Source organism: Hevea brasiliensis, unplaced genomic scaffold (assembly GCF_030052815.1).
Source record: "Hevea brasiliensis isolate MT/VB/25A 57/8 unplaced genomic scaffold, ASM3005281v1 Scaf311, whole genome shotgun sequence".
Lineage (NCBI taxonomy): Eukaryota > Viridiplantae > Streptophyta > Magnoliopsida > Malpighiales > Euphorbiaceae > Hevea > Hevea brasiliensis.
This window is the reverse complement of record NW_026614820.1, coordinates 41651-68336: the sequence shown is the minus strand read 5'-3', so window position 1 is coordinate 68336 and position 26686 is coordinate 41651. Positions and strand designations below refer to the sequence as shown.

The window sequence follows — 26686 nt, the reverse complement described above, 5'->3', positions numbered from 1 at the left end:
TCATCAGACACTCCAGATTGTTTTTGCATATCACAAATCATAGCAAACCTCTTCAGATGTGTGTGTGGATTTTCAGAAGGATGTCCCCCAAATTGAGAATTTTGAATCATTTGAAGAACTCCAAAATCCATCTTGTAACTATTTGCATCAATTCTTGGTCTTGCTATGCTTTCTCTCAAGTCATCAAAACGAGGAAAAGCATGATCCATCATACTTCCCCTAGGCACGTTAGCATTTACAACCTCTTCACCTTGGGCTGCATTTTCATTGTTTCGATCATTTCCAGCATTACCGCCACCAATTCTGATTCTTTCATCAGCCATGTCTGCTTCTAATTCAATTTCTCTCAAAGTTTCTTTCCTTTTTTTGGTTTCCTTCTTGTTGGCTTTACAAAATTTCTCAATTTTATGATCAAACAATAAGGATGTGTCACTTGTGCTTCTAGCTCTTCTCATAAAAGATTATAAGTACCTGAAAAAGAACAAACAAACACAAAATGAAAAGATAACAAAGATAAAACTATAAATACTAAAATAATCAAGAATTCAATCTTAAACAAACAATTCCCCGGCAACGGCGCCAAAAACTTGATGTGGCCCAACCGCAAGTGCACGGGTCGTACAAGTAATATAGAAAAGATATCGTTCCCACGAGGAGTTGTGTTAATGATTGAATTTTTGATATAAAAAGTTGACTAAATTGAACTATTTTTGAAATTAAAGCAATGAATTGATGGGTATTGGAGTATGAAATCTATATGTGCAAAATCAATAATCTATTCAACTATGTAATGATTTAACTAAATTTGCATCAAATTAAAATAAGAAAATTCAAATATGGCAATATTCAAAATGGCAAGTAATTAAATTCGATTAGAAATTAACAATGATAAAAAGGTGATTTCAGAGTTTGGGATTTCATATTCAAGCTAATTTGGGATTTTAAATTGGTTATCCAATCTTGTGGAACTTACGGGTTTTAAGGAGATTAATTCTTAAATCCTTTGAATACCCTTTCGAGTGGGACAAAGAGTGCCTTAATCAATCTAATCCTACTTTCGTGGACTTAGAGTTAATTAAGACCCATTAAGTTCTTTAATTAATCTGTGAATCCTCTTAATCCTTAGTCTATTTCTAGATCTAAGTTAATTAAGTCCAATTTCTTGATTATCTATCACAAGGCCTTCTCCTTTCAGTGCCTCAACCATGGATTAAGAACATCACTTAATGGGATCCTACACTAAGCATGTCATTAAGCACACAAGAAATGAATAAAACTCATTAAGACCACAAAATATGGATTACCCAATCAAAATCCACAAAATATCTCAAATATTACATCCCTTACTCCAGAATCTAAGTAAAACTACTCACTATCCATAATGTTTACAAGATATTCTGAGTTTATAAGGAAATAAAGCTTTAATCTAAGCTAAGAAACAAGAAACTAAACACTAGAAAGGTAGGAAAAATGTAAGAAAAGAAAGAAATCTCCAAATCTGGTTGAAAATGGTGTGGGAGGTGATTGTGACTCTTCAGCTGCTGCCTGCACCTTTCCCTTTTCTTCCTCTCCTTTTTCCTTCTTTCCTCTTCTAAAATGGGAAATGGGGCTATTTATAGCATTTTCTGACATGGAGCCCTAAAATGGTGTGTTTTAGGTGGGATTTTCTGAGGGAATCTTCTGCTAGCTCATTAATGAAATCTTTGTGGGACTGCATAAGTGGGCTGCACAAGTCATGCAGTCCCTTATGCAGTTTTCGGCTGGTTTCTGGTTCACTTATGCGAAACTGCATGACTAGGCGCATAGGTTATGTACAATTCAGTGAGATTGCATAAGGGAGGCGTGAATCTGCATAAGCTATGCACTCTCCTTATGCACAATTCGGCAGGTGTTGGAACAGTGTTTCTTCTCCTTATGCAGATCTGCATAGCTTATGCGGCAAGTTTTGCGCAATTTGGCCAATGCATATTTCAACTTAAAAACTTATTTTTGACATCTTTGGCTGTAGAAGTCACTCCTCAATGGCAAAATTTCTTTTCAGTCCTTCAAAAACACCATTTTTTCCTACAAAACAAAGTAAAAATTATAAATTAATCCAAAATTGACAATTATGAAAAACTAACTAAATAACTAATGAAATTAGCTAAAAGTGACTAATAATCAAATAAAATGGCTATGAAATTAAACCTAAATGATTATGCAAAATGTATGCATCACCTGACACAACCCACGCTGCTCCCTTTCCTTCCCTCACGGCCCAATCTGCACCACCCACGATCCACGACCACATTCTTCTTCTACTCCTTCGTATTTTTCTTCCTCGTTTTTTATTCTGCTCCCTCTCTTCCATTTTCACCATGATCGATTCCCCTCTTTCCTTCGAAAACTCTCCTCCCCATTCCTCACACCCTACGCCGCAACCTCCACCCATCCACCCTATGGATACTGACTCATCGGCAGCCCATTCTAGTGATGCTCCTATTGCTGCATACAAGAAGAAGAAAGCCAAAAGTGTTAAGCCACACAAAACCACAAGCGGCACAAAGAGAAAGGAACCTGAACAGCCCACCCAGCCTCAACCAGTCCAACTGCCTACTTCTGCCGTACCTAGTGCTCGCATTGGAATCCCGAGATCAGTGGTAAAGCGCCCAGGGAAGTCTTCAAGTAACCCCACTATTCCTTTATCTATAACTACTGCCAAACAATGGGTGTTGCCTACTGCCGAAATGAAGAAAAATAAGAAAAGAATTGAAAATAGAGAAATTGTTCAGACTCGGTGTTTGGATGTGTTTACACTTAAGTCTCTGAATATATATGATGAAATGCAGAATTTGTTGGATGCTTTGGGTTGGGTGAGATTTGTTCATAAACAGGAATTGGTTTACCCCAATTTAGTGCAGGAATTTATGGCCTCCCTGTCCACTAATGAGCATAAATATGAATTGGATCATAACTTGACAATGAACTTTAGATGCTTGGGTTAAGATAGGCTACTGTCCAAGGATGACTTTCATCATATATTCGGGTTCCCTATTGATAGTTTGATTAGAATGCCTACCAGTAGAAAGGAATATAACGGCCATGAATTCTGGCAGCAAATAGCACCCTTAGGAGGTGTTTTCAAACCTGGGCACAGTAAGGCCTTTAAAATTGAGAGTATCTCTTTGCAGTTGCTTCAAAGGTTAATTGCAAACACAATTTTAGGAAGAGGAGCAAGTGTTAGCACAATGTCTCAGTATGACCTATTTTTTTTGTGGTGTGCCAAAACTGGTAAAAAGGTCTCACCTAATTATTATTTTTGTCGCCATATGCTACACCAAGCTACTAGGGGTATTGGTAAGATTGTGTTTGAAGGTTTGATCACACCCATTGCACACTATTTTGGTTTTGACCCTCAAGTTCATAGGTGTGCTGCCATCATAACTGGCTTGCTGTATTTGGATGGACCTCACTTGGCTAACCAAAAATTCTGTGTTAAAAATGAGACTACGTAGCTTTATGAGATTCCAGCACTAGCAGCAACACCGTTAGGTTCCCCTACTGCAATTAGTTCCTCTACACCATTTGAGCAACCTACTGAGCAGCCCTCTACACAACCTTCACGTCAAGCTCCACCAGCTGCACAACCTGCTTTATCAACAGCTTCTGGACCCTCCATGGCAACCCTCCTGACATTCATGGAGAATCTCAGTGATGAGATATACTCCTTTCGCCAGATGACAGATGTCTCTTTTCAGACATTAAGGAATTTAGCAGACATCTATTTGGAAAGGAGTGCTGAAATGCAAGATGAGTTGAAAGCCATGCGAGCTAAGCTAGAGCAAATAAAAACTAACCAGGCACTCATTCTGAGCATCATTTCTCCACAGCAACCACCACCACCTCCACCAGATAGCAAGGGCAAAGGAGTTATCATTCGTGACTGAGCACCTTTTAGTTTCAGTTTACATATTTCATGTCTTTATTTTAGTTGCTTAATTAATTAGTGTTTTTAGCGATTTGTTTAGTTAATATTTTGCTTGTGTTGCTTTTCTTTTATTTGAAACATTTACTTATTCAGTATTTTTTTTAGTTGCTTATAAGTACATTTTTTGAATCCTTAATGCTTTGCTCACTTGCTTTTGATATGCTACTTTGGAATTTCACTTGATGAGTGAATATCTCATGGTTATATTTTTGAGCTTAACCTCCCTATCTCAATTTTTTGAGTTTAATTGCTTTAATGGATTCCATTCCCCTGTTTCTTTTGCAATGAGTACAGCAGCTGTCCACATTTTCTTTAATTAAATTGGCTGCACCTTCAATGAGGTAACAATTCTTATCTCAGCTTGTGTTATTTTCAGCACAAGTTGTGCTCCACTTATGAAACAGGGTACCCCTTATCCACTTTCTTTTAAGTTCATTAGGCTTACATATCCATTCTTTATGCACATATTAGCCACCTATTTCTTGCACAGTATTTGAGTGAATCCATTGAATTTATAGCCAAATTATCCCATTCCTTGCATTCTTTTAATATTGAGGACAGTGTCCATTCTGAGTATGGGGGAGAGGGTAAATTTTTTGCAAAAATTATTTTTCCTTTTCAGTTGCATATAGTGACATACTCATTCATTAATTCATATTGGTATATATTCATACATATACACTGCATATAGTCTCATATACTTAGTCATACATACTTAGTGCATATAAATTCATTATACATTCATACATTCATGCATTTCATTTATTCAAAAATTTTTTTTTTTTTTGGATTTTAAACCAGTCTTTGAATTTCAAAAGTTGCTTATTCAAGTAATCTAACTTGCCTCTAGATGGTTAGTGGAATGAAAGTTTCCAGCTGGGTACAAAGTCTTAAGCATTATTCTTTCTCTTACTTAATAGTTGAAAATTAATATATTCATCTAGGTATGCAGCTTTTGATTAGTTATTTTAAGTTCTTTAGTGTGTAAATAAGCCTTTAAGGAAGAAAATGGTCATTGTTGTCTCACTATTCCTAGAACAAGCATCTTAGATCTTTCAAAACGAAATTTTTAACTTGCATTTGATAAGAATATGACTTAGACATTCCTTCATATTTTTAAACCTCATATTTAGCCTTAACCCACCTTAATTTCATTTCAACCCTTGCAAGCCCCCTTGAATCTTAATTCCCTAATTTCTTTGGAACCCAAATCATTTACCTAGCCATAAACCTAAACACTATCCCCTATTTATGAGAATAATATTTTAGCAATTAAGTGCACATAAAAAAAAATTTTGAAGATGATAAAAAGAAAAAAAAAACTTGGAGGATTGAAACATCTTGAAAAGTGCTAGAGTAATTGTGAAAAGCTGATAACCAAAAAAAAAAAAAAAGAGAGTCACCAAAATATCCCAAAGGTAATTTTGGGTGTGACATGAAATAGGGACAAGTACAAAATCAAAAGAGTATAAAAAGTAGTCACTTTATATAACCCAAATTGTAACAGCCCGAATCCTTCTCCAGTCTGTATTGTCCGCTTTGGCCCGTGGGCCTCACGGATTTGTCCCTTGGGAGGTTTCATTCCCAAAAGCGCTGACCAGGTGAGGAAGACTCCCACATATATAGCCCAAATCTTTTCTTCCCGTTTCCGATGTGGGACACGAAGTTTCCACCCCAGTGCTTAGCTGGTTGAACAAGCACGTCCCAACCCCATCCCTGGGTCGTGACAATCACTGTGATAGCACTTGAGATTCATTGTGAATTTCTTTCCTCTTGATAAAAAAAAATAAAAAAATTATTATAAAAAAATGTTAAAAAAAAGAAAAGAATATTGGATGCACTTTTAGTTTCATTATTAGTATTATTCTCATATTTTGTTTTCCTTATTCCCTTTCTTTGTTAACCACAATTTTACCTTATTTGACCATATTACAACCCTTAAAAAAACCTAATGATTCCTTGAAAATTGCTTGTTACATTAGTAGAGTTAGATCTTTTATGCTTGTATATGGGTTTGGCAATATAATCCTCCATACATTACTCACCATTTATTTGAGACACATTGGCTATCTATTTCTTTTAGGTTTGTTTAGGCACAATTGACTCTTATAGCTGGTTGGTATTTGTTGCTTGGGTTGATTGGTTAATTCTTAGCTATTCTGTAATTGTTGAGAGTGATTGCTTCATTCTTTGTGCTTTGCTGGTGGGAATTTGGAATGTTGGTGGCTAGGGGTAAGTTGGTGGTTTGGATTAGTGATTTTTGTGTTTTCAAAGACTGATTCTATTCCCTTCCAAATGAGTTTTAATGAAATTTTGCTTGGGGACAAACAAGAGTTTGAGTATGGGGGAATTTGATGCATGCATTTTATATCATCATTTAGGTATAATTTTTGCACATAATTTACCCTTGTTTATAGCAATTACTGTAGATATTAGCATATATTTAGTTAATTTTGCCTTTTTACACTTCTTAGTTTAATTTTTGGAACTTGTTTGTGAAGGAACGGAAGCGTGAAAAACACAAGTTTATACCATTGAATTCAAAAATTTTCACCAGGGTCACATGCATCATGCAAGATTTATTTTTATCTATTTGATTTCAATGATAAACAACATATTAAAACTCTGTTAATATGTTTTTGGATCTGTATTTGCTATTTAAGATTTTAAAATTAATCAGATTAATTTTAAAACCCTAGATTAAATCAAGAACGATTACACTAACCTCTTGATGCCTTTGATGTCTGCGCGCTGAGATTCGTCTTCAGGACACCAGATGTTGTCCCTCTAGCTTGTCCACACCAAGAACACCTATGGCAGCCCTTGAACAGCTTCTAAAGCTTTTTCTATTAATTAGAAATTCAAGTTCTACCTTTTAAGAGATTAGAGATGTAAACAGGACACTAGAAACAATTTCTAGCGTTCTTAATTCAAGAGATTGATGGCTAATCTCTTTGAATTGATGAGAGATGAAGAACAATAGATGAAAAGCCTCAAAGTGGCGTGACAAAGGAGAGGAGTGGCTGCTGGTTACTTTTTCTTTTCATAACAACACTTAAATAGCTAGGTTAACACATTAAACCCTTGCCACATGTCACCCTTTGATTAGCTCTAGGTTTAAGTGACCCAATCACATTGTGCCAAGTGTCAAACATATATTTAATCTTGATTTTAATCATCTTACATGATTAAAAAACATTTGGCAAGCTTATGTGTAATTCCATGTGTCACCATCTCATGGTGCCACGTGTCACACTGTGAAATGACCAAAATGCCCTTGTGTCTTAATTTTGAGTTCTTAACCCAAAATAATTATTTTTCTTCTTCTAATTAATTTATATCAAATATAAATTAATTAATTAATCTCTATTAATTAATTTCTCATTAATTAAATTCATATTTAAATACTTTAAATATAAATTTAATTTATACTACACATCCAATAATCTAGATTTGGTTTCAAGTCATGCTAGGGACTTTGCAATTTAATTGCAAACCAAACCTATTTAATTAATCAATTAAACTCTTTAATTAATTAATTAAATCATATTTAAATAGGTGATAACTTGTGTATGTGTGTGACTTACTAGGCTTATCACTAATTGGCAATGAGACATGATATCAACTCTTAATATCATCAGAACTCTTTCTTACCATAAATGATTTCTCTAAATCATTTTATGAACCTCATAGACCATGGTTAACACCTAGCATAGCATGCCATGGCCACCCAATTAGTAATAAGGTTTACCTTAAATGAACCTATAATCATATGTTACCATGCACTAGAATCTCTCTGTTACAAAATCCCAACTCAAGCTGGAGTCATGGTTTATGTCAAACTCCATTTGCTATGAATATTATGTTCTCTTTTAATTCCAGTTCTTGATTAAAAAGATTTTCTCATCAGAAACTCTTTTCTGAATAAATCTATCTGTCTGCCAGAACTTGAAACATATAGAAAAATAATATAAACATAGGATTTTATATATATTTACTTAGAGGAACAGATTCCATATTGATCAACACCTAACTAGATATATAACTTGTAGGAGCCTACACATTCACATATACCCTTACAATGTACAAGTATGAAAGCAGTATCAAACTCAAACTACCTATATACAAGATAACTGTGCTATCTCAGGTCTAAAGATTATATGCACTGATATGATTTATGAAAAAACATTGACAAGAGTAAACTCCATGTGCTTGTCATAAGTGTCACTGGTTCGGCTTACTTATCATTTATAAGTGCCTATCATGTTTGTTATATGGCATGAGACTCACCATTCCATCTTATTTATATCTCATATAAATAACTTGGGAACAAACATGAATACAATCTTTCTGGATAAGTCATGTCCTTATTATGAAGTATCCTCGATTGTGAACCTATTTATGATACTTTGTGCTAGAAATATTGTCACTCATATTCTTAACAACTTAAGAATAATATTTCTAACAAAATATCAATGGACCTTTTCTATTACACATAAATATATTATGTAAACGGAAAAGTGGAAATGCCTTTTATTAATAAAAATATGCACAAGATACATACTAAATGATATGTTCTAGGGCATACTACTAACAGTTTGTTTGTAGGTTAAATTTGGAGAATTTTGGTGTATTTTGATCAGAGCAGCAATTTAGAAGAAATTATAGTTAAATTGCAAAATTTTGAAGTTGAGTTAAAGAAACAGAAAGTTGCACAACCTATGACACAGCTTGTATCACAGGTTGTGTCACACCTTACCCCTTTGTAAGGCATAACATGATCCCGTAGAATACCTAATGAACTACCGAACTTCACCTACCGATAACTAATTAAGTACCCTACAAGGGATTTTAAAACAAATTTCTATTTTTTCTTTTATAAGTGGTGAGCATTTTTTTTATATAGGTATTAAAAACATTTAATTGAAGTTGAAAACTATTTAAAATTTTTGGCCCATTTTATTTTTCCGCAAATTTTATAAAAATTTCGGCAGAGTGCCGTCTGTATTTTGAGAAAACAGTTCTTTAAATACTTGAAAAAAAAAGCACTTTCAATAATTTTTCTCAACAACTTCTTCAAATTCATAATCATCCCAATCAATTTCAATATCATTTATCAACTTCTAAAAATTCATATCCACAATTTCCAATATTCGACAATCATCAAAATACCATTTATCAATTTCATTCAATTTAAAACAAAATACTTCCATTCATATTTCATTAAAGATAAAACAATTTATATACATCATTACAAAAATTTACATTAAAAGAAATTCAAACTAAAATTTATTACAAATTTTATACAAGCTGCTCAAGACCAGTTTTACATGTCCATACCTTTACATACATTACATACATCAAAATAAATTTTTACAGTCAGGGTATAAAATATAACCGATAACTTCAAGCAGGTAGGTCCTCAATCCTCAGCAGCTTAGTCTGCTGCTCCTCTAGTCTCTAAATCTGCGATAGCAATAACAGCCATCGCTGAGTACTAGGACTCAGTGGTGCACAACATACTAAAATAATCTTTATGCAGAATTTAAATCATATTTATTCAAAAATTGGATTGAACATGAGAGTTAAACACAAAACATGAATTATGAGACTTTAATCCAAACAATTTCATTTCGAAGTGTCAAAACCAATTTCATAAAACCCACAGTTATATCATGCCATTCAAAACAAATATAATCTCAATAGCCAGAGGCTAAGGAGAAGTCACATCACAAGGCTAGCTAGCTCAAATATATGGATATCCATTCAATTTCTTCTTCTACTGGCACACACCTCAACACTTCAACCAGAGAAGGAATCAAAATTCGAAACTGATTACCCCCACTAGTCATGCTAGTGAGGTGTTCAAATATATGGTCATGACACTGTGGTTTCAAAACTTATCTTAACAATTTACTAAACATTTATGCCATCTCAAATATACATAAATAACTTTCAACAATTTAAATCAAAAGCATAATAAATATTTCATCCCAATAATGTCACAATTCAATATTTCAAATTATTCAAAACAATATGCAGAAGAAAATTTATAGAAATTCTACGTTGTGCACAAACCTTAAGCGAGTCGCCTCTTGGCCTTGACTCGATTTCTCGGGTTCTTTTCCGGTGTTCTTTTCAACTGAAATACACAGTTTCACAGTGTTTCAGTATCATAACTCATTATAAACCTAAAAATAAATTCAAATTCACTTTTATCTAGCTTATATATGCTAAACTTGATGTTCTTTAAACTTTGTGCTTCGGGGTTACTATTCACAGCACTATTCAAGTCAATTTGTTGACTTTCTAAGACTTAATAGGTATGGGAATTTCAACTTCACCCACATACCACATTTTGGTTACTAAATTTGTTAGTTTTGGTTGTTTACTCAAAATCTAAGTCTTTTAGGCAAATTTGTAAATTTTCAGTTTTAGTGTCTTATGTTGCACTGTTCCATTGGTCATTTTGCTGTTAGAATTTGGCAAAAACTTTCTTCTTAGAAAATGTTCTCTATTGTCTTAACTTTATTCTCTTTTTTGAATCACTCCATTTTAAGTTTTGTAGCTCAAGTTATAGCCATTTGAATCATGGCTGCCGGATTGGACTTAACCCAGATTTCTGAGAACCAAACTGGTTCTGGCAGTTTTAGGTCACCAATTTTGGGTGGCCAACTAACTTGGTTAAGGGCATAATTTGGGTTTGTATTCTTCATGAAAGTTTTAGTTCTATATCTTAGCTATCCACTGATAAAATTTCAGGTCATTTAGACTTACCAAGCCTAAGTTATGGCCAAATGAACAAACACTGTTCATTTGGTCATTTTTATACAGGTCAGACTGTATAAATCCGGATTTGATCAATTTGTTCACTAGGTTTTGGTCACTTTTTGGGCCTGATTCCTAAATGAAAAATGTTCCATTTTGTGTCTATTTTCATTCTCAATTGGTCTCATACCAATTGGACTTGTAAATTTTCAGTTTTGGTCCCTCAAAGGGACCTTGGTCCTGCTGCCTGTAGCATGGCCATTTTCAGTCCGAATTTAAACTCACTTCTAACACTTCCAACACATCTCAATTGGTCACAAATGACCATTTTTCATCTCAAACAAGGTCAAACACACCATTTGACTAATTCTCACATTTTTGCCTCCAAAACCCTAAATGCCAAAACCCTAGTTCATGCCATTTATTGCATTTAGCTAATTAAACACCTATACACATGCTTACTTAACTCATTCAAGCTCACCTATTCTACTAATTCAATCAAAACACATATATACACCCATTAACCCTAGCTGGCCGAAATTCAACTTTGGTCCCTCAACAAAAATTTTCTTTTCATTTAAGCATATTTCCAAGTTCCTTCAATCATAAACACATGTATTAAACTCAAAATTCCAAAGTAATTAGCTTACCTCAACTTTGAATTTCAATAACCCAATTTCTTCTTTCTTTTCTTTTTTTTTTCTTGCTCAATCTCCTCTTCAAGGTCTAGATACAAGATTTAGTGATGGAGAGTAGGGTTTCTATGGTGGGAATTAGGGTTTCTTCAAGCTCAAAATGAGCTTTAATGGAGTTCGGTGAGGGAGAGGGTGAGAGAGAGAGAGAACGGCAAGGTTGAAGAAAAATGGCCTTTTGCATTTTTTTTTCTTTTCTTTTATCAAATTTATCCTTTTGGAAGACCAAATTTATCCCATAATTAATTTTTAATTATTTTGTTTATTGCATCATGCATGATGTCATGCATGATGTCACCAATTTCCACTTTTCCATTTTCTCTTCTTTTTTTTTAATTTATTTTTCCATTAGTTCTTTAATTTAATTCCCGATTCTGAAATTTTCTTTTCTCAGATTTTATTTGACAGTTAGGTCAGGAGTCAGCTCTCGGGGTCAATTGACCAAATTGCCCCTCGCCGGTTCAACCCGGTTTGCAAATAATTCAATATTTCTTCCGGATCCCTGACCTAATTATTTGACTGGCTTAACAGTTCTTTTTCATGATTTTCTCTTTTCCACTGTGTTCGCAATAGTCTTAAGGACCACGGCGTTACATTTTACGATTCGAAATTTGAGTTTAAATCGACTTCACAATCCTTCCCGAGGAGGTCACCCATCGCTGTGACTCTCAGCTCGTTTAACTTCTTATGTTTTGTTTTTCTTTTTCATACTTAACTAATTGGCAATTACTAATTATTTGTATTTATGGCTTCTCAAGTTGTCTTAAGTGTGATTCTAATCCCCTTAATTGTCCGGACCGACACCGGTCACCGAAATAGTGAAATATACCAGGCTTTGCAAATAGGGGTGTTACAGGTTGTGTCATTGTCAGATATGAAGTTTTTCTCGGGAAAAAAGTTACACAACTTGCAATACAAGGCGCAACACAACCGACTCAGCTTGTGACATTTTAATAAAAATTTACTGACGTGGCACTTTCGTCCTTCTGATTTAACACATCATTTTCTCCAGAATCTTCTGTCTTTTTAACCCATTATAGGGCAGACCTTTGCACCATATATAAACACCTTTTTCTCTCTCTTTCCGTAAGGAGAAAAATAGGGAAATTTTACAAGAGAGAGAGAGAGGAAGAGGAGCATGTGAGATCGGTTTTTGGCAGCAGCAGAGGACGCCTTCTGCAACACTCCAGCAGTAGATTCTTCATCATTTTACTGGGTTTTTCTTTCCCTTAGCTTAGATTTTCATTATTTCTTCATTTTTATACTTGAGTTTGTCTTGAAACCATGATTTGTGAGTAGATCCTTGAGATTCTAGAGATGGGTTTGTAAATATTACTTTGTATTGTGGTTTTTGAACTGATTTAGTCATTTAAATGAGATTTGCTGCATTTTAATTTATTGCTTGTGAGTTTGTTGCCTTGCTTGATGAATGGGCCCTCATTAAGTTGGGTTTTAATCCTTGACAGATGGACTGAAAAGTGAATGTTTGGGATAGATAATCTTGCAATAAACTTTATTTTCTTGGTGTTAGAGATAAGCTAAGAGGATTAAGGGGACTTTCAACATCAATTAGAGCTTTAATTGGGTTTTTGTCAGGTTTGAAATACTGTGAAAACAGGGTTTGATTTGATGAATACCAACTTTGAAGCTCTTGAAAAAGGTTTCAAAGAACTAAGAATTGATTTCCTTCAAAATTGCAATTCTCATGTGTTTGGCTAAATTGGGGACAAACCATATGCAAACAATATTGAAAACCCTATCTCTAGAATCACTTTAATTTTTATTGAATTTAGATTTAATTCCTCCCAATTTCATAATTAGCAATTTCAATTTAAATTTTGGTAATATAGTTTAATTAATTTAGTTAATTGTTTGATTTAGCTTAAATTCCTCAAATACCAATTTTAATTTCAAATTTCATTTTTAATATCTTTAAATTTTACTACTATAATTAGCTTATTCCTTTAATTCAATTTAAGCACAATTCACTGTGGGAACGATATTTTTAAAACTATACTACTGTGATTCGTGCACTTGCGGAAGCTATTCCACAGCTAACATCAAGTTTTTGGCGACATTGCCGGGGAATTGTTTGGTTTTAAGTTGGATTTTAATTGTTTTAAGCTTATTAGAATTTTTATTTTCTTTTATTTTCACTGCTATTCCTTGTGTTTTTCAGGTACTTTTCTTGTTTATGAGACGATTAAAAAGCACAAGTGCTACTCAATTATTGTTCAACCCTGAAATTGAAAAATTCTATCGAACTAACAAAAAGGAATCTAAAAGGAGAAAGGAAGCAGAAAAAGAAGAACAACAAGGGTTTGACCAAGAGGAGAAAATTGAAAATGTGGAGAATCAAAATAGAGCTATTGGTGGAAATAATGGAGGAAATGAGCAAAACAGGCAGAATGAAGTTGTTAATCAAAATGATCCTTAGATAAGATCTATGTTAGATTATGCTTTTCCTAGATGTGTTGATGTGAGAGATAGTAGACCTATCATTGGAGCTAATCAATTTGAGTTAATGACTGGTCTCATTCAAATGGTTCAGAATTCACAATTTGGAGATAGTCCACTTGAAAATCCTCATTCTCATTTGAAGAAATTTTTGATGATATGTGGCACTCAAAGACAGCCTGGAGTTTCAGATGAAGTGATTCGGTTGATCTTATTCCCATTCTCTCTTTGGGATTTAGTATTAGAGTGGTATGACTCACTTCCATAAGCTACTATAGCTACTTGGGAGCAGCTATCTCAAGCTTTTCTATCTCAGTTTTTCCCACCTAGGAAGACCACTAATTTGAGAAATTTGATGGTAGCTTTTAAACCAAGGGATGATGAAACTTTGTATGAATCTTGGATGAGATTTAAGGAGCTTGAAAGGCAGTGTCCTCATCATGAAATACCCAAATGGATGATTGTTCAGAATTTCTACCCCAGAGTTACTCCAGCCATAAGAAATACAATTGATTCACAAGCAGGAGGAGATTTGATGAGAATGACAAGTGAAGAATGCTATGATCTATTAGAGAATATTGCTCATAACACCCATTTAGAGGGAAATCCTAGAGCAATTGAGCCAAAGAAGGCTTGTATTTATGAACTTGACTCAGTTAGCTACATGAATGCAAGATTTGATCAGTTGACTCAGCTACTTATTATCGTCCTTTCAGTTTGGCACCATTGCTAAATATTCAGCCGGCAATAGCAGAGACGCCTATTGCAATGCTTAACTGTACAGACCATTGCGGAAATATAAACATTCCATACCCATTCAGAAAGGGTAAGGGTTGTTATCTGAACAAATAGTTTGAAATTGCTTGCAACAAAAGTAGAGCTTTTAACCAAGTAATATTAATTTGGTTTAGAATGGTTTTGGGTAGTTTAAGATAAATTTTAATCCAATTTGAAACAAATTCGAGTATTAAAAATATTAATTAGAATTTGGGTATAGATAAAATAATTTTCGTTGGTACTTTATCTATTGCCATTTTTACCTAAACTCACAACAAACTTTTTTGATCGGTTAAGAAGCTAAAATGAAAAAACAAACCAAATTAATAAAAATTGAAAATGTACACATCCTACTTAGAAATTTCTGCGCAATTTAATTAAATACTTTCTTATAATTGATAAGGTCTCTCCATCTATTTTGAGTTGCATAATTCACTAATCATGTAAACCGAATTATATTATTTGTTTTTATTAATATAAAATTAATATAAATATCACTATATATTTTTTAAGTTTATTAAATTTTAATTGAAGTTTAAATTTAAAATTATATAGTCTTATAAATGATTCTGATAATTAATTATTAAATTAAAATTCATTTATTAAATACTGATACTTACTTAATGGTCAGTATCGACTTAATTTGTTGGCCAAAATCTGTCAACAAAAGCGGGTTCTGCGCGCGCACACACACACATATATAACAGACAGATTTTTCTTTGGTGCTGCCATATAGGATTCCAAAACCTTTATATTTATGCCACGTAACAATATTTAAAATAGTCAAGTTTTCTCCTAGGCTATCACATAAGATTCTAAAACCAATACATTTATGCCAAATGGCAATATTAAATTGAATTTATTTCATTGCCACATATACCAATTATATATATATATAAAGCAATGAGGTTTTCTCTTACTATTACCACGTGGCACTCTAAATTTTAGTACTGTCACGTGGTACTTACTATATAAAAATTATTATATTTAACAATTATAATAATTAATGTAAGTAATTATTATTTTTTATATTAAGTATTTAATTCCATTTTTTATTTAATTCTAATTTTCTTTTAAATATCTTTACTATAACCATTATTACCATAATTTTTATGGCTAACTAATTAAAAATAGTAGATATATTTCAAAAATTTATAAATTTTTCATTTAAGGATTCTTAAATTTTTTATTATTTCATTTAATTATAAAAATTTAAGAATTATACATCTTAAAATTAATAAAATAATTTAGAATTATACTATAAAAATTATCACATGGAGCTAAATATTTTATCCTCTTATCACATGGAGTTAAATAATTTGTCATCTTTCTCTTTTTTTATATATTTAATAAATTTTAATTTACCATGATTTTATTTTATTTTATTTTAACACATATTTAATAAAAATATATTTTTAATTATATATTGAATGTTATATATATATATATATAATAAATTATGAAAAAATGAAATAAAATTTTATTTTCATAGTAATGAAAAATAAGAAATTTATGTTAATATTCAATTTTCATTATTTTTTTGATATTCTTTATAGTATAATTAATAAATAACTAATATTAGTATTAATCATATTATATTGTTTTATTATTATTTAGAAAAATTTTATATATATATATATATATATATATATATATATATATATATATATATATATGCACCTGTCCCCACTTGAAATTTTATTTTTTATTAATTAATTATATAATTTCTTTAAATTATGTTTAAGTTATTAATTTTCTAATTTTACATATATAAATTACAAATTATTTAATTATTACATTTTAATACTATAATAAATAGCTATTATTATTGCTATTGTTATTATGATTATTATAAATACCCGAAAAGTTCAATTTAATTAGAGAAAGAACAAATTAAAAATTAATTTAATTAATTTATTAATTTTACCTAATAAAAATATATATTAATTTTATATATGTTGCATTTTTACTTTCTGATAAAAAAGTGGTCCATATTTTTATAAAACAAATTCAAAATGAGATAAGATTTTAAATCTATCATATTTATACTAATTGGTAATTTTTAATTACATTTATTGATAAATATTTTTCTATATTTCCTAAAAGTTGTAATATGCCAAGTGGCAATATTAAATTGAATTTATTGCCTTGCCACACACACACACACACACACACACACACATATATAAAGCAAGGAGATTTTCTCTTACTGTTACCACGTGGCACTCTAAATTTTAGCGCTGTCACGTGGCACTTACTATATAAAAATTATTATATTTAACAATTATAATATTTAATATAAGTAATTTAAGTATTTAATTTCATTTTTATTTAATTCTAATTTTCTTTTAAATATCTTCATTATTACCATAATTTTTATGACTAACTAATTAAAAATAGTAGATATATTTCAAAAATTTATAAATTTCTCAATTAAGGATTCTTAAATTTTTTATTATTTCATTGAATTATAAAAATTTAAGAATTATACAACTTAAAATTTACAAAATAATTTAGAATTATACTATAAAAATTATCACATGGAGTTAAATACTTTGTCCTCCTATCACATAGAGTTAAATAATTTGTCATCTCTCTCTTTTTTATATATTTAATAAATTTTAATTTACCTTGATTTTATTTTACTTTAACACATATTTAATAAAAATATATTTTTAATTATATATTGAATGTTATATATATATAAAATGAATTATGAAAAAATGAAATAAAATTTTATTTTCATAGTAATGAAAAATAAGAAATTTATGTTAATATTCAATTTTCGTTATTTTTTTGATATTTTTATAGTATAATTAATAAACAACTAATATTATTATTAATCATATTATATTATTTTATTATTATTTAGAAAAAATTATATATATATATATATATATACACACACTTGCCCCATTGAAGTTTTATTTTTTATTAATTAATTATTAATTTCTTTAAATTATGATTAAGTTATTAATTTTCTAATTATGCATATATAAGGTACAAATTATTTAATTTTTACACTTTAGTATTATAATAAATAGTGAGTGTTGGGCACTGAAAGAGTCGTATGCATCTAAGATAAGAGTTGCAGAGATGAGAATGTTAAGGTGGATGAGTGGCCATACTAGATTAGATAAAGTCCGTAATGAGAGTATCAGAGAAAAGGTAGGAGTGGTGCCAATTGAAGATAAGTTGAGAGAAGGGAGATTGAGGTGGTTTGGTCATGTGAAGCGTAGACATACGGAGGCTCCAGTTAGACAAGTAGAGCACATTAGGTTAGAGGATAGAAAGAAAAAAAGGGGTAGACCTAAATTAACTTGGAGGAGAGTAGTACAACATGACTTAGAAGCATTACACATTTCTGAGGATTTAACCCAAAATCGTTCAGAGTGGAAAAAACGAATCCATATAGCCGACCCCAAATTTTTGGGATAAAGGCTTAGTTGAGTTGAGTTGAATATTATAATAAATAGCTATTATTATTGTTGTTGTTATTATTATTATTATAAAACTTGAATGGTTCAATTTAATTAGAGAAAGAAAAAATTAAGAATTAATTGAACTAATTTATTAATTTTATCAAATAAAAACATATACTAATTTTATATATGTTGTATTTTCACTTTTTGATAAAGAAATGGTCCATATTTTTATAAAATAAATTCAAGAGGAGGTAAGATTTTAAATCTATCATATTTATACTAATTGGTAATTTTTAATTAAATTTATTGATGACTATTTTTTTATATTTCCTAAAAGTTGTAATATACAATTATTATATATATATATATATATATATATATATATATATAATAGAAATGTATTCACAGAAAAATTGCAACACTTTTCTTAAAAAATTATCACGTGTCACTTTCTATAAATATTCTCTTTTATACTAATTATTATTTAAATTTTTATTTATCTCTTAATTATTATTGTTATTTAAATAATATCTTAAAATTTATGATTTAAATTATTATTTTTTAAAAATTTAATTTTTTAAAAATTAAGACATTTTGTAATTAAATACAATATTTATAAATTATTTATATTATTCTATAAATACTAATTATTATTTAATTTTTAATTCTTCTTTTAATTATTATTATTATTTATAATACTACTTTAACATTTATTAGTTAAAATATTATTTTCTTTAAATTCTTATTTTTAAAAAAATTAAGACCTTTTATGATTAAATATAATACTTAAAATTTATTTATATTATTTTTTTTATAAATTCATATACTTAAAATTTATTTATATTATTTTTTTTTATAAATTCATTTATATAAAATATTATTTATCACATGATATGTTTAGTGATAATAATAATAATAATAATAATAATAATAATAATAATAATAATAATAATAATAATAATAATAATAATAATAATAATAATAATAATGAAAGGTAATTGATGACCATTAATTTAAGGAACATTGACTATTAATTTATGATTTCATAATTAATAATAAATACTCTCCTTTATATCAATTATTATTTAATTTTTTTATTTCTCTTTTAATTACCATTATTATTTATAATATTACCTTAGCATTTATGATTCAAATTACTATTTTTAAAAAAATTAAAACATTTAGTAATTAAATGTAGTATTTACAAATTATTTATATTATTTTATAAATACTAATTTTTTTTATTTCTCCTATAATTATTATTATTATTTATAATATTACTTTAATATTTATGATTTAAATTATTATTTTTTGATTTTGATTTTTAAAAATTAAGATATTTTATGATTAAATATAATTTTTAAAAATTATTTATATTATTTTTTTATAAATTCATTTTTATAAAAATATTATTTACCAAATGTTACCCTCCATAATAATAATAATAATAATAATAATAATAATAATAGATAATTGATGACCATTAGTTTAAAAAAATTAATCATTAATTTGTGATCTAATAATTAACTATCATATAATTCAATCTTAAATTATTTCATATATTTAACAAATATTTTTATTGTATTATTATATTTTTTATTATAAAATCTTTCTTAAAAATTTTGAGAGACAAAAGTGTAGTCTACATAAAAAGTTTTAAAAATAAAATATAGAGATTTGACTAATTTATAATTAGTATATATTATTTTTTATGTTAATAATTTAATATTATTTTTATTTAACTTTTCTAAAATTAATTAATGCTTATTATTATTATTATTATTATTATTATTATTATTATTATTATTATTATTATTATTATTATTATTATTATTATTATTATTATTATTATTATTATTATCATATGGCCAACTTATGACCATTTAATTGAAATGGCCAAGTAAATGAGAAACATTTTACTTTTAAAAAATTGAATTTAAATGTTTTTGTTACCATTTTTCAATTCAATAATATTTAGTTATAAATTATTTTTTATTTAAATGATTTTCATTTATTTGTCAATATATAGTATCATATGAGATTTTTGATACACATCAAACACTCTTCTTTCACCAAGTATTTTTATTTAACCTAAATGTGCTCAAATATTTTTTATATTTTATTATTTATTTCAAAGTTATTAGTTGTCATTCTCAAAATTTATTTTTTTAAATATATCTAATTAATATTTATTTAATTATTAATTTTCTAAAATTTCTTATTTAATATTTCTTAAACTTTGAATATCTTATTTCATTATAATTATATATCGAATAAAATTATAATTAATATTTTGATTATCTATATTTTATTATAATTAATTTTCATCAAAATTATTTTTAAATTTTAATTAAATATCTATATCTTAGTGCATAAATTATCTCTTAACTATATTTTTATATAAAAATAGAATTTTAACGATAAATTGCAAATATAATTGTTAGTAGTATGCCCTAGAGTATATCATTTAGTATGTATCTTGTACATATTTTATTAATAAAAGGCAATTTCACTTTTCCGTTTACATAATGTATTTATGTGTAATAGAAAATGTCCATTGATATTTTGTTAGAAATTCTATTCTTATGTTGTTAAGAATATGAGTGATAGTATTTCTAGCACAAAGTATCATAAATTGGTTCACAATCGAAGATACTTCACACAGGACATGACTTATTCAGAAATACTGTAATCATGTTTATTCCTAAGGTATTTATATGAGATATAAATAAGATGGAGTGGTAAGTCTCATGCCACATAACAAACATGATAGGCACTTATACATGATAAGTAGGCCGAACCAGTGACGCATATGACAAGCACATGGAGTTTACTCTTGTCAATGCATTGTCATATATCATATCAGTAGATATAATCTTTAGACTTGAGATAACACAGTTATCTTGTATATAGGTGGTTTGAGTTTGATACTGCTTTCATACTTGTACTGTGTATGGGTATATGGGCATGTGTTGGCTCCTACAAGTTATATATGGAGATAGGTGTTGATCAAGATGGAATCTGTTACCCTAAGTAAATAGGGATAAAATCCTATGTTCATTTAATTGTTCTTGATGTTTCAAGTTCCTGGCCAGAACAGACAGATTTAGTCAGAAAAGAGTTTCTGACAAGAAAATCTAATTCATCAAGAACTGGAATTAAAAGAGAACATAATATTCATAGCAAATGGGGTTTGACATAAACCATGACTCCAGCTCGAATTGGGATTTTGTAATAGAGAGATTATAGTGCGTAGTAATATATGATTATAGGTTCATTTAAGGTATTCCTTATTACTGATTGAGTGGCCATGGCACGCTATGCTAGGTGTCAACCATGGTCTATGAGATGCCTAAAATGATTTAGAAAAATCATTCATTATAAGAAAGAGTTCTGATGATATTAAGAGTTGATATCATATCTCATTACCAATTAGTGATGAGCCTAGTGAGTCACACACATACACAAGTTAATCACCAAGTTAAATGTGATTTAATTGATTAATTAAAGAGTTTAATTGATTAATTAAATAGGTTTGGTTTGCAATAAGATTGCAAAGTCCCTAGCATGGCTTGAAACCAAATCTAAGTTATTGGATGTATAGTACAAGTTAAATTTATATTTAAAGTGTTTAAATATGAATTTAATTGTGAGAAATTAATTATTGAAGATTAATTAATTAATTTATATTTGATATAAATTGATTAGAAGATAAGAAATAATGATTTTGGATTGAGAACTCAAAATTACAATATAAGGGTAATTTGGTCATTTCACATGGTGACATGTGGCACCATGAGATGGTGACACATGGCATCATATAAGTTTGCCATTTGTCTTCCTATCACGCAAGGTGATCAAAGTCAAGATTAAGTCTAGCTTTGACACTTGACTTAATGTGATTAAGTCAATTAAAAAAAAGGTGCAATGTGGTGGTGACATGTGACAAAGGGTGTAAGTGATTACTTGACCTAATTATAAAAGGGAAAAGAAAAGAAGAAACAAATAACACTCTCTCTTGTTTCAAGTGTGGCGGCACCTTTTCTCTCCCTCTCCTCTTCTTGCTTTCTCATCAATTCAAAGAGAATAATACAAATTCTTTTAAATTAAAATTGCTAGAAATTGTTTCTAGTGTCCTATACACACAAACAACCTCTCTAAAAGCAAAAATCCAAATTATAATTAGTTGGCAAGGCTTGAGAAGCTGATTTGGGGGCTGTCCATTGGTGATCTTAGTGTGGACAAGCTAGAGGGACAACATTTGGAGTCCTAAGTGCTTCCTAAAGGTGCCAATTGCATCCATAGTACATCAAAGAGGTTAATGCTCAAACTCCTCTTTTAAACTAGGGTTTAATTGAATTAATTTGTTAATTCACAATCTTGAATGGCAAATATAGATCCTAATACATATTAAAAGTGTTTTAATATACAATTGAGTATTGAAATTAATTAGGCACATAAGAGATGTGGCATGATGCATGAAACCCTAGAAGAAAATTTTTAAATTCAATGCTCCAATGAACTAATCACCATGCTTCCGCTCCTTCAATAATAACATTGAAAATTTAGCTACAAATAAAGATGATTAAGAACAATTAAAGTTACAATATTATAATCATGAAATCTGCCTTTTGAAAAATAGTATGTATTTTTAGTATTTATTTTAATAATAAAAAATTATGACATTTTATAATTATAACTTTTATGAAATGTATTTATTTTACAAATTTATGTAAAGTGATAACTATTTTTGTCAGATAATTATTTTATAAAAAAATTTAGATTAATAAAAAAAAATTACATTTAGATGTAGTAATTTTAAAAATAATATAATAGAATGTTATTTTTAATTAATAATAATATTATATATTTTCATTATTACTAAAATTAAATAATTCAATTCATCAATTTGATAATTTTTTATTATATTAATAACAAAAAATATTATATTTATATATTTTTAAAATAATATTATTTTCTCATTAATTTAATGTATTTTCTATAATTTATAAAAAATAAATATCAATTTACATAAATTATGAGATAAAATATAAAAATTTTATGAAATTTAAACTATTTTTCAAATAAAGTACTTTAATTACATTTTAAACAAAATAATTATGAAAATTACTCTTAATAAATGTATAAAAAGAACTAAATAGGTATTTTAATTAATTATAACATAAATTATTTAAAATTTTATTATTATGATAGGTAAAAATTTATTTAAATTAAATTAAATAAAAAAATTTAATTTAAAATTAATTTAATAGTAATAATTTATTTTATTTAAAATAATTAAAAATTAAATTAAAAAATAAAAATTATAAATTACCCATGCATAGCATAGGTATTATGCTAGTTGAATATAAAATCAATTCAAGACATTTCCAGGAAATATATGTTTGGACGACCAAATCCAATCCTTTCAACATAATTTAGAAGTAGAAGTTGTAGGGCAAAAGTTTCAGGGGAGATTTCTTTAAAACTAGATCTAGAGTTGTAAAACTAATTATGTGAGATTGCAAAGACGTGTGTATATTTACTATTGTTGATGGAGGGAGCTGAGCTCCCAATTTTTAATTTATTTATATTAAGAATTGTGAAGGTGAGCTGAACACTTCATACTATTATTTTTATTTGTTATAGGTCGGGTGAGTTATTACTCCCCGTTAGATAGTCCTGACTCTGTGCATTTATTTTCTTGGAATTAGGCTATTATTATGGGCTTTATGTATGGTTTAGAAATACTTAGACTTGCTACGAATTTTGGAGGACTTATGCTAACCAAGTCCGAGTACTAGTCTGGCCTAGAAATCGAGTCGTGACACACTCAATTTAGAAATAACACTAAAATAAGAGTTCTACTCAATATAGGAAATATTCATCTATGGTTTTCATGAATATTTCTCCAACTCAAATTAAAAAAAGTCTCCCTCCAAATCCCACTAGGATTTTGAGTCATAATTTTAAAATAATTGTACCGATTGCTGTCATATTACAATACCTTCATCCCTTCATGCTTTCGATCCAAGATTACAGGCCATAGATGATAATCAAAGCACATATGGTTGCAAGCTGGCATTTCCAGCCGGAACATATGAAACCAACTCCTGGAGAGAAAAGGATCGCAATCTCCAGTTTCCGATGGTGCGAGATTGGAAGATCAATTCGACCCTAAGGAAAGATTATATTAGGATGATCAATTCCGATCAATGGAAAAGTGTTTTCCCGGAAAACTTGGATTGCTACTACAGTTCTTCTTCTTTTATTGAGCTAATAATGCGTTGTTCTTGCAACCTTGGGTACGAGGGCAATCCTTAAATTTAATTAGAATTCACTTATTATTTTTCATTTTGACATTATTATATTAGTTATTGATGAATGCTAAGATCCAAAGTTTTGTGGTCATTGCCAGGGAATATCAAAATGTGCGAATACTTCTGGATCATTTAAATGTGGACCTAACGCAAAATGGATTATATTATTGGTAAGTCCTCTTTTGCTCAACAGTATCATTAATCATGTAAAGAGCTATAATATTTTTTACCATTTTTACGATCTAAAAAAATGTTAAGTAAATTTAATTAGTCTATATCATGTTATCCTTAAATAAATTATTGGAATTATGTTATTTTTGTATAATTATAAATATATTTATTATTTAATTATTTTCAAAAATTTTTATATATAAATAATATTAGATAATATAATCATAAATAAATATGAGATTTATTATTTCTTAATTTCTATTGATTAATCTATAAATGAGTTTGGCTAACGATTTCTCTAAGTTACATTTGACTAAGTAATCATATTTTTTTACTTACATTGACTTTATTAAGCTAGTAAGTAATCATTTTTATTTGTATTCATTTTTTTTTCTTTTGTCTGTTATTTAGTGTGTAGGTGGGATTATTGGAGTTGTGGTAATAGTCTTTGGTACTCATTTGACAACTCACGTGCATGGTACTTCTGGTTATTTGGATCTAAAGTATTTCCAATCTAGCCAATTTACAGATAGGAGTGATGTTTATAGCTTTGGAGTAGTTCTAGTGGAGCTTTTAAGTGGACAAAAGCCAATTTGTTCAAATAGCACACAAGAAATCATGAGTCTTGCCCCACATTTCATTGTTTTGATAGACGAGAACAGACTTTTTGACATTGTTGATGCGCTTATTATGGAGGATTGTCAAGAAGAAGAAATTGTTGCAGTAGCTAATCTAGCTCTAAGATGCTTAAATTTGAATGGAAAGAAACGACGTTCAATGAAATAAGTTGCATTATAGTTGGAAAGGATTTGAGCATCACCAAGTAATAAGTTGAATGTTCAACAAAATATTGAAGAGACCGAAAAGGTCGTGGCTGCTGAAGTAATTATGTTGGAGATGGATGATGTTCCTACATCAGTTACTTGTGATTTTAACAGTGTTGAAGCTGTAACAATAGATCTTGAAACTATCGATTGTTTTATAAGAAAGTTGTTAGAGAAACTCTAGAACATGCAATAATAATATTAGTTCTTTTTATATAGAACATGTAATAATATTGATTAGTAGAACCTGAAGATCAAGAAGCTTAGACTGGTCCATTACTATTGTCTTCTATTTCCTCTTTTATATGAAAGTTGTTGAAGAAACTAATTAAAGAAAAAATCCAATTAAAGAACCTAAATAATATCTTGCTTTATAAAAAAATCTTTACCTAAATTCGATCTACAATGAATTGAAGACATAATATATATAATAGAATCCACCTATAAAATAAGTGTAATTCTCATATTTGTATTTTAAATCTATGATAAATCAAGTTTTCTTTTATATATGTTAGTGATGGCATGTTTTTGAAAAAAAAAAGATTCCGGGAGTTGAATGACTTCTCTTGCAATTTCTCATGTTTCTAACAACTAAATTGGTGTTTTTTTCTTCTTTTTTCTCATCGAAGGTACACTTTTACTATTGGACTTTAGTATTATTAGAAATTTCAATGTCATTTCTCTATTTTAATCGGATTGAATATTATTTCTTATGATAATAATCAATATTATTTTTTTTTCCATGAGGATAAAAACTCCAAGCAAACAATAAATTAAATTATAAAAATAAAATACTTCGTACATTATATTATGTAGATTCCACTATGTCCTTAAGTATAAGATTTCTCACTTGATCAACCAATTGGCAGACTGTATGACCCTTGTCCCACATTGGTGCCAAATCCAATACAAAATAATTTGTGTTATTGATTTTAACTAATGGCTTAGATCTACAAATTATTTGAATCAATCGGAGCTAAGGTACCGTTACAATTAGTGAATAAATTTTTTTCCCTCCAAAATTTAGAACGCAAGTTTGTGATTTTCTTCCCAAAATTATAGCAATCAATATTCTTCACGGCATGCTAGGAAGTCTTGTATTTTGCATCTTTCGGCAAATGCACAAAAAGTTCACTCTGTCAAAACCTCCTACAACAGTTTGAATATTCTCTCTCAACTTTGCTTTTCAACAGAAGTAACTTTTATTAATAAATTTTTTGTTTAGGGACAACAGAGTACTTTCAAATTGGAAGGTGCAGAGAAATATTTTTTATAGTAATTTCAC

General features: G+C 29.0%; 1 non-coding gene across 1 annotated transcript; it reads right to left on the bottom strand.

Annotated features, from left to right (window-relative positions):
• Positions 1–14224: 14224 nt before the first annotated feature.
• On the bottom strand, positions 14225–14331 carry LOC131177050 (small nucleolar RNA R71). The gene has a single exon (XR_009146771.1). It is a non-coding gene; the product is annotated as a small nucleolar RNA R71 (small nucleolar RNA).
• Positions 14332–26686: the final 12355 nt, after the last annotated feature.